Genomic DNA, 11226 nt, shown 5'->3' with positions numbered 1-11226 from the left:
CCTTAGTGATGCTGAATGTCTTTGCATTACAGACTGAAACCTCAAAACCCACTCGCTTGTAAATACTGTGCATGATTATACATGGAAAGGAGCTGGGTGTGTGCTAAGAGTCTGCTTCTGCACCAAAAAATCGCTCCCCCTTTTTCCTACTAATGCAACTGTGAAATCACCAGAGCAAAACGCAATAAATCTCTGCCTGTAATTCCTATTTGCACACAGAGTCATGTTTTCACATTAGTCACAAAACGAAATTTCTTTGCCAATTTGAATGCACACTTACTGCTCTTTTTTTTGGCAAGTGATAATCACTTTTACAGACTGACACATTATGAATCCACTTTTCAGATTTTTAAAAAAGCCCATGTCCAGACTGCTTTTTCAGACCACCACCATGTGTATCCTGGGTGACTGCCTACACTCCAGCAAGGGCAACCAGCCTTAGTGATGCTGAATGTCTTTGCATTACAGACTGAAACCTCAAAACCCACTCGCTTGTAAATACTGTGCATGATTATACATGGAAAGGAGCTGGGTGTGTGCTAAGAGTCTGCTTCTGCACCAAAAAATCGCTCCCCCTTTTTCCTACTAATGCAACTGTGAAATCACCAGAGCAAAACGCAATAAATCTCTGCCTGTAATTCCTATTTGCACACAGAGTCATGTTTTCACATTAGTCACAAAACGAAATTTCTTTGCCAATTTGAATGCACACTTACTGCTCTTTTTTTTTTGGCAAGTGATAATCACTTTTACAGACTGACACATTATGAATCCACTTTTCAGATTTTTAAAAAAGCCCATGTCCAGACTGCTTTTTCAGACCACCACCATGTGTATCCTGGGTGACTGCCTACACTCCAGCAAGGGCAACCAGCCTTAGTGATGCTGAATGTCTTTGCATTACAGACTGAAACCTCAAAACCCACTCGCTTGTAAATACTGTGCATGATTATACATGGAAAGGAGCTGGGTGTGTGCTAAGAGTCTGCTTCTGCACCAAAAAATCGCTCCCCCTTTTTCCTACTAATGCAAATATAAAATTACCAGAGTTGTACACAATAAATCTCTGCCTATATTTCCCAACATGTGTAACCTGGGTGACTGCCTACATTCCACCAAGGGCAACCAGCCTTAGTGATGCTGAATGTATTTGCATTACTGAGTCCAACCTCAAACCCTTAAACTATTCATTTTTTATACCAATACACCTTAATTTATCGTGAAAACATAGTCCATATTATTTTACATGTTCCTCACATTTAAATTTCTCCCAAAACAGAAAATAATAAACGCAACTTCAACAAAAAGAATTACATTTCTATTTTTCATTTCTTAATTTACCATATACATCCCCTCTCAAACTCTAACCTCACCTTTTAAATTAGTTAGTTGTGAAAGAAATGTGGCACTCAAACAGCAGATTATCAGAGCCAGGATCTCTGTTCTCTACACCTCTCTCCTCTCAGCAGAACCAGATAATGGCAAACTTTCCCTCTATTTTTCCACACATATACATGTAAGTTTCAAATCTCAGTGCTTCCCCCTTTTTTTCAAATGTAATCACACATTTCTATTGGTTGAAAACCAACCCTTTTCCAAAAGTACCCTGCCCCCAACTTGACTTCTGCCTAGTACCCTTCCCCCAACTTGACTTCTGCCTGCTACCATAGCAACAGCTCATGGAACACTGCTGTGTGGAGTTAGGTCAGAAGTTCGCCACACAATGTTTCAATTCCACAGAGCAAGAGTGCTTGACTTTTCAAACCTAACAGCAAATCCATAGTACTGTTCTTTGGTAACACATTTTTCTGTACCAATACAAAACATGCTTCTATTAATTTACACATACAGCCTAGTTTTTATTCTAGAATGGTATGAAACAGCCAATCAGTTCTTTTTGTTTTGAAAAAAATATGTATGCCTCCATTTCCAAACTGTCTTTCTTTTCATATTGCCATTCTACTGAAAGACACCTCCTGAGTGCATCCAGTTCTCCTTTGAAGATGTTCACAGTGTGGATTGTAGGGCACAGCTATGTCTTCTGGAGTGAAAAGTTTGCAGAGAAAACAGGTATGGTGAGAAACCTTGCTTTGCCAAATGTAGACATTAAATGGATTGGTCAGAGAGGGTTAAAGTGGCACCAATTGATGCCATTGGTGAAATCCTTCATGCAAATCCAACACCCTGACCTCATAATAGTGCACTGTGGTGGCAATGACCTAGGCACTTTGACTGGGGTAGGTCTGGAAATGCTTATGAAGGACACCTTTGCACAACTGTTTTCACTTTTCCCTAAAACTGCCTTTGTGTTTTCTAACATATGCCAAAGGCAAAAATGGAACTGGTCCAATCATTTCTGTCCGCAGATTGACAAAGCAAGAAAGCACGTCAACAAATCTGTTTCTGCTTTCCTCCGTGACTATGGTATGGGTTCCATTTACCACAACAACTTGCGTTACGACATGCAAGACATTTATAGAGGAGATGGTGTGCACTTCAATGATGAAGGGAACAGAGTCTTCCTCTTGAACCTTAGACTCTGCATCGGTACTTACTTGTAGGTACCACAAAAAAATCACTTAATAAACACAACGGCTCTTTTTAGAGCCCCCTAATATCTAAACACTTAAATCTGAATTTCATTTCTTTTTTGGTTTTTTTTTTTACCGTACGCTTACCGTAAGCTTACCGTACGCGTACCCCGTGATTTTTTTTAAAATCAATAAATGTTTCCTTTGTACTTTTCTGTCCTTCTTTGACCCCCTTACAAATGTTAGGGGGTCTGTAACTCTCTCCCTTGCCCCCTTTTCAAGATATCACTCTTTTTTACCGGAGTGAAATACACAAAATGGCGGCCGCCGCTTCCTGGTTTCGGCCGATTCGAATGTTTACTAAGATCTAACAGCCAATCAGAATCGCGCTCGCGCACGCCACCGTACGCGTACGGTAAGCTTACGGTAAGCGTACCGTAAGCTGGCTCAGATATATATATTGATTTAAAGGCTATTTTCTCAGAATCTACTGAACAGATTTACACCAAACCTACAAAAGGCACTTCCTTGACCTGAGGACTACCTCTCTGCCAAATTTCTAGTAATTCTGTTCAGCCGTTCGGGCTGTAGCCCTGTCTAAAGGTCCTATGGAAAAATGCATGGGGAAAACGCGTTTTGGGACCCCCCTTTTATCTCAGCCCCCGCTTGACGAATCCCCCCGAGACTTTCAGGGTAGGAGCGGAGCGTAGCGCCCCACCTATTTTGAGAAATTCGCGAGGATTCGTCGACCGGCGCCAAAGTTATTCCAAATAGAATGTTGCGGATTTCCTATGGAAACAGGGTCCTAACTATAACTACCTACTGGCGACCGCCAGTAGGTAATATACATATATGAGTTTTTTAAATTAAAATAGGTATAACATTTTTACGGCCTTACTACGAGTTTTGGCGGTCCTGGAGCGAGTTGCACGCCACCGCTCCGCTCCAGGACCGCCCAACTCACCGCTGCCCACCCACCAGATTACAAGGAATGTTCTGCTCTGGCACACAGGCGGTGTGGTGGTCCCACGGTGGCACTATTTAAAGGCTCATTGTGCGCCTTAAACAGCACCGCTGTGGGACCGCCAGTGCACGTTCCTGCATGGGTAGGAATGCACCATGTCATTCATTCCTTCTTGTGCAGGAACTCTGGGTGCAAAACTACAGGGGGGGCACAACATGTGCCATCCTGTTTGCACCCCAGTGCACAGAGGCACGGGGTGCTCTGTAGGCTCCCCTTTGTTGCCTCACCACCACACTTTTCATGGCGGTGCGACCGGCAGTGAGGCAATTCAAAATATGCTGGCGGTGCCACTGTGGCACCGCCAGCATATTTTGGCATCGAACCGCTGCCAGACTGCTGCAGGATCCTTGATCCACAGCGGTAGCAGAGGTTCAGTGGTGGTCAGGATGCCTCCAAGACTACGACGGTCCAATGGACCGCAGTAGTTGTAATAAGGCCCTTATATATTTTGTAATTAGTAAATATACTTACTTGTAATTATGTTATTGTTAAATATTAATATATTTAGTATTTATTAATTTTAAGTATATATGTTGAAAACTGATATTTTTGCCTTGAATATTAATGTCTAACTATATTTTAATTTCAATATTTTTGTCATTTACATTATAAGTATAGGATAAAGATATTTTTGTGTTCGATATTTTTGACTTAATAGTTATGTACCACGATATTTGTGGCCTCGATATTAATTTAGTCAGTGAACCATTTATTCCTTACCTGAAAAGGAGAAGGAAATATTGCAGGATTATCAATAGTAGAATATGCAAAACAGGTTAATTATTTTGACCATCTTCTTCATCTGCTGAGGCACCTTTCTTTTTGTACCAGTATAAGAGCAAGACTTTCAACCTTGTATTAGTTACAGAGACTTAAATCATGTTACGATCAGGGGTCAATATCATTCCCCTTTCATAAAGGTTGTTTTAGAGCCAGTTTATAGAGCACAACTTTGAATTAAACTTACTCATCATCTTTTACGCACCCAGAAATGTTGCATGTGGAAAAAATCTTTCAGGATCCCTTTTGGGCATTTTACATATGGTATAATGCCATTTGAGTTGTACAATGCCACTTCCATGTTTTCCATTTTTTAATGCTTTATGGTCTCAACATTTTCTCATGCCTTGAATCTCTTATTAGTGCTTTATCTAGATGATATTTAATTTTTTTCTAAGACCTTTGCAGAGCATCAGGAACATTTGAGTCTGGTATGATCATGATTCAGCGATATCTTTTGTTTTGTAAACTAAGAACTTGAAATTGAAGCTGGCAGAGCTTGAGTACCTTGGATTTCAAATTCTTTTGGCCTTTCCATTTAAAGATGGTTACAGTTATTTTGAAATGGCCTTGGCCTAGACATTTTACTGTAATTATTTAATGAATTTAGCAAAGATAACCAGTGATATCGCCCATATACTGAGAACTTAAAATATGAAAAAAGCCATTTGTTGGGATGATCAAGCTGAAAGTGTGTTTAACGCACTAAAGCGTGACGCGCGCGCAGACATATGTCAGTTGCCCCTCTTAATTGCTGAATATCTCGCTTGAATACTAAGCTGAGTGTTTGAATTGCCTGCTTTGTGATTTTAAAAATTGAAATTGTGTTCCTTGCATTCTGAATCTGTGTTTTTATAGAACTACTCCTGTGCTTTTAAAACAAACGAATCAGTGATTTTACCCTGAACTATCTTTTTTAAAAACAAACCTAAAAACTGCTTTTAACTTAGGCTATCACCACCTAATTTCACCTGAATCGTACCTTGCACTCGCCTTCCCTCTGAGTCTCACGCCGGCATCCCGGTACACTACAGGGTTTCCCCGCTGGCCGTGGAGGGTGCCGACGCTTCTGACTTCCCACTCGAGGCAGCTAGGGGTTGCTAGGGGCGGAGCCACTGGTCAGCGCTCTAGCTCCCCCTGCACTATTTAGCTGGCATGCCTTTCCTCTCGTGCAGCAGGCGCGCACAGACATATGTCAGTTGCTCCTCTTAATTGCTGAATATCTCGCTTGAATACTAAGCTGAGTGTTTGAATTGCTTGCTTTGTGATTTTAAAATTTTTAATTGTGTTCCTTGCATTCTGAATCTGTGTTTTTATAGAACTACTCCTGTGATTTTAAAACAAACGATTTGGTGATTTTACCCTGAACTATCTTTTTTAAAAGCAAACCTCAAAACTGCTTTTAACTTAGGCTATCAGCACCTAATTTCGCCCGAATCGTACCTTGCACTCGCCTTCCCTCTGGGTCTCACGCCGGCATCCCGGTACACTACGGGGTTTCCCCGCTGGCTGTGGAGGGTGCCGACGCTTCTGACTTCCCACTCGAGGCAGTTGGGGATTGCTAGGGGAGGAGCCGTTGGTCAGTGCTCTAGCTCCCCCTGCACTATTTAGCAGGCATGCTTTTCCTGTCGCGTAGCGGTCGCGTGCAGCAGGCGCACCAAAGGCAAGCCCGTCTGCGCCCGGCCGGGGCCAGGGGGCAAACACTATGCCCTTTTTCATACTTACACAGTGTCTGAACTGAGACACCTACATGGTAACTGGCCCATTAGCACTAGTGCCAAGGCCCTTATCAACAACACAGGGATTCTCAACTGCAGAGACTCCTTTCCAGAGTTCTCTGCCCTACCTGCTGAGCAGGGCTCTTCTGCCCCCATCAAAGTCCCACCCGTACCTACCACCTCCGAGCCTCGGGAAAATAGGACCCTGGCAATCAGCTACTTAAACACCCGTTCGATAGTTAATCACCCACTCAAAATCTTCCAGCTCCTTGATTCCGACAAACCAGACATACTTCTCTTGTCGGGAACTTGGCTCACTATCGAGTCTGGGCCTGATATTCTTGCATCAGTTCCCACAGGCTATTACATACTTCAGGCCAATAGGCCCTCAGGGAAGCCCGGAGGCGGGGTTGCAACCATCAACCACCATAAACTCAGGTTTGCCGCTCTAGGAATCGCTGGCATACCCTCAGTCGACAGCCTCATTTTGAAATTTGAATCGCCCCAATCCCCCTTTATCTGTGCTCTCTCTTACCGACCCCCCCACCATATGCACTCTTTTCCCCAACTGCTAGGTGAAATGATTTCCCAACTAGCCATTAATCATGCTAAGATTATTATTATAGGAGACTTCAACTACTGACCCACTGATGCACAGGAGAGCACCAGCTCCATAGAATTCACAGAGCTCCTATCCGGTTTGAACTGCACTCAGCATGTGCATGTTTCCACCCATATTAAGGGACATATCCTGGACCAAGTCTGGACCTCCAACTTGGAAATCACACAACCATTAATCTCCCCATGTCCATGGTCAGACCACTCCATAATCACATTTACTATGGCCTGTACCCCCTTCACTAAGCTTTCCCTGACAGGTAACCATCTGGCTCGAAACTGGAATCGGGCCAATATCGGCAACTTCTGTACCCTACTTAAAGCCTCATCACCTAGCGAACAAGACTCCCTCTGCAATCAGGCAACAAGCATCAAGAAATTGCTTGAATCAGCCAGTGACATCATCGCTACTTTTAAGAGAACCAAACTCAAACGCCCTCATGATGCTCAATGCTGGTTCTCTGACGAGCTGAAAATAAAGAAACTAGCACTCAGTCAAGATGAGCGCAGCTGGAGATGAGACTATGCCCCAGATACAAAGGCCACCTACGTTACCCTGCTAAAAGACTATAAAAACTCTATCCTCCAGACTAAGGCAACCTACTTTTCCTTGAAAATTACGAACTCAGCCACTAAGACCAAGGACATCTTTCCTATAGTTGACGAGCTCTCACAACCCGACAGAGTGATAGCAAAACCTGTCCCCTCACAATCACTATGTGATACCCTTACCTCTTATTTTATGTAGAAAATTGCCACCATCAAAAGCAGCATCCCCACTCCCACACTCTCAACAGCCTCCCCCACCACATGCAAAAATCCCCATGTATTAGATCAAATCCCCTGATCTCCAGGGAAGAATTTTTTGTCTTACTAAAAAATGTCGGATCAGGCTCCCCCACTGATTGCTGCCCCCCTCATATCTTACAAGAAGCTTTCCTTACCTGCCCAGACCCCCCCTCGCGCTCCTCAACAACTCTCTGAGACAAGGCATGGTCCCTGACACCTTTAAATATGCCGAAATTGTCCCAATCCTAAAGAAACTTAACACTGATCCCTTGATCCTGAGCAACTTTCACCCTATTTAATTACTCCCTGACCTTAGTAAGATTCTAGAGGCCCACGTAGCAAACTGCCTTACCTCATTTATTGAACACTCTCAGTTCCTTGACCCCCAGCAGGCTGGATTCAGGCCAGCACACGCCACGGAGTTAGTCATCCTAGCAGTCATGGGCGAGCTTAAGAAGGGGGCCGATAAAAACATCACTCAGGCCCTGGTACTTTTGGATCTGTCAGCCGCTGTTGACACGGTCGATCATGACCTTTTGATTGATCGTCCCAGTAATGCTGGCATCCAGGGACTGGCTCTGAGGTGGATCTCCTCCTTCCTACACAATCGATTCCAGGCAGTCCATCTCTCCAACTTCTCAGCTGAGAAAGTCAGGTTGACCTGCGGGGTCCCTCAGGGGTCCTCTCTATCGCCCCTTCTGTTCAATCTATATATGCTACCCTTGATCTGGTCCTTACGCAACAGTAAATTTGCCACTTTTAACAATGCCGATGACCTCCAGTTGGTGTTCGAAATGGATTCTTCTAAAATCTCAATTTCCAACTTTCAATCCACCATGAGATTTATTAGCGAATGGATGTTCGTCAAGCAACTAAAGCTCAACCCCGACAAAACTGAGCTGATACTGACTGGAGGCACCTCCAACCCTTGGAACTCTAACTTCTGGCCCCCTCTCCTAGGCAGTCCTCCTCGTCCAGTAGAATCTGTAAAAAGCCTAGGGGGCATAATCAGCAACAATCTGTCTATGAAATCTCAGATTAGCGCGGTGGTATCTACCTGCTTCTTCCACCTACCATGAATCCGGAAGATCTGCAGATTCCTGACCACCGAGGCACTGACCTTAGTTCTTCAGGCCTTGGTCATTTCTCGCATTGATTATGCCAACTCACTTTATGTTGGCATTCCGGCCTGCAACTGGTTCAAAACCAAGCAGCCCAGACACCAACACGTCCGCCCCTTGATGAAGAGCCTCCACTGGCTTCTGATGGATTAACGCTGGTCTTTCAAATTGGGCTGTACCATCTTCAAAGCCCTTGCCGGTCAGGCCCTGCATTCATCTCGTCTAGGATCCTCGTGAACTTCGATCCTCCCTTCTGAACCTGCTCACCATCCCCACCTTTAAACAGAAAAAACACAGTGGCCTTAGATTCTCTCTCCTGGCCCCTCAATTCTGGAACTCCCTCCCAACGGAACTCAGATCAGCAACCTCTTACGCCCAATTCAGAACACTCCTTAAGACCCTTCTGTTTTCTCAGGCAAATGAGTAAAGCTCTTGTCATTATACCACTGTCGCCCTCCCGCCCATAGCGCCATAAAACAGCCTGGTGTAAGTGCGCTCTACAAATACTTTTAACATAACATAACAAGCGTTTGTTTCTTGAAACACCAAATTTACATCATCATGATAGCTCTATGATTTGTTTTTAGAAACACAAGCCTCTGAAACAGCTTCTCTGTAGTTTTGTTACAGAGTTAAAAAAGATGATGGACAAGAACGTTTTCAGCCTGAATACGAGTTTGGCGGTCCGAACTCTAACGCCACACCCGCGTCATCTATGCTACAACTGCGCTGGCGGTCTGCCGCATGCTGTATCACAAGTTGTGCTATCTGAAACGCCAACCACGGTGCTCTTCCTGCTGCCGCAGTCTTCAATGTTGACGTCCACCAACGTCATCAGCTCTGTGGTTTACCCACTGAGTGTAGTACAACTACACAATCGTACTGGTAGTTTCCCAGTGGCGGTTACCAAATGGTGGCTACCCAATGCGGTAGCCTGCCATGGTGCGCACGCAAAAAAACACCACAAATGTGACCATTGTATGGATTTAAAAGCTACACAACCGATGTGCTTTGGCCAAGTGAACATGCCTGCAAATCACACTATAAATCACGCCTCATCCCTGACCACCCCTCATCCCTGACCAGTATCTTTTGTCACCAAACTGTAGCCCACAAGACCGGCACAACCATTTTGTGCATTTTGAGATAAGGCACCACTTTTTTCATCTTCCAATTTAGTGCTCTCCATCACCTCTAATTTTTGTTTGGCACCTTTTTACCTGTATCACTTGATTGCTTTTCCCTTCAAACCCTTCACTGAGCTTGAATTGACAGTCATGGTGGATGAAATCATTAGAGTAGAGTCACACATTTTTGGTTCCCAAGTCCAGCATACTCCTCTGTATGAAATGTGGGACAGAATAGTCAAAAGAGGGAATGCTGTTGGTACCACCCTGCCCACACAGCCCAACATTAGGAAGAGATGGAATGACCTCAAGTTGAGGGTGCATATCCAGTACAACAACCACCTTCTGGAGGCTCAGAGGACTGGGGGTGGCCCTCCCAGGGCACCTTTGCAAATTCTGCCCCACGGAGAAGGCCATGGCCATCCTGCATTGTGAGGGCTTGACAGGAATGTCTGGGGAAGTGGACTCTGGCAAGTTACACTTCAATACCTGTCATAATATCACAATGTCCTGTTTGCTCTCAACTCTGCTTTTGCTATTGTGTTCTCTATCTACTTTCCTAATATGCAATACTCAAAAGTATCTGAGATGTTGGTTTGTCTATGTCAATGTGTATTGCTGCATATAAGAGCACATGTATCCAACTCCCTGACATGTCACATGTTGCAATGCTGTGTGTAAGTGGATTACCATAAACACATCAATCCAGGACCCATGATATGTGTGAATATTTAAAAGTATGGTCCACCCCAAATGCATTTTGCTAACAATTATGGTACACTGACCGTTTGTCAAGTGTTGGTAAAGTGAGATTGGAGTTACTACAACTACCATGAGGCCCTGTGACTACACCTCTAACCATGATGCTAGACTCATTTTGCCCATTCTCACTTGTCTACCATGTTACAACTGATCTTCACTCATCATGCATGTTACTATTTTCAAGTGTTGGTAAAGTGAGATTGAAGTGACTACAACTATCATGAGGCACTGTGACTATTACTTTAACCAAGATGCTAGACTCATTTTGCCCCTTCCCACTTGTCTGCCATGTTACAACTGATCTTCACTCATCCTGCAGGTTACAATTTGTCAAGTGTGTGTAAAGTGAGATTAAAGTGACTACAAGTACAATGAGGCCCTGTGACTGTAACTCTAACCAAGATACTAGACTCCTTTTGCCCCTTCCCACTTGTCTGCCATGTTACAACTGATCTTCACTCATCATGCAGGTTGCTATTTGTCAAGTGTGGGTAAAGTGAGAATAAAGTGACTACAAGTACCATGAGGCCCTGTGACTGAAACTCTAACCAAGATACTAGACTCCTTTTGCCCCTTCCCACTTGTCTGCCATGTTACAACTGATCTTCACTCATCCTGCAGGTTACAATTTGTCAAGTGTTGGTAAAGTGAGATTGAAGTGACTACAACTACTATGAAGCCCTGTCACGTCAACTCTAACCAAGATGCTAGACTCCTTTTGCCCCTTCTCACTTGTCTGCTATGTTACAGCTGATC

The sequence above is a fragment of the Triturus cristatus genome, chromosome 7, assembly GCF_964204655.1.
Source record: "Triturus cristatus chromosome 7, aTriCri1.1, whole genome shotgun sequence".
Classification (NCBI taxonomy): domain Eukaryota; kingdom Metazoa; phylum Chordata; class Amphibia; order Caudata; family Salamandridae; genus Triturus; species Triturus cristatus.
Note: the sequence above shows the minus strand (reverse complement) of the source record.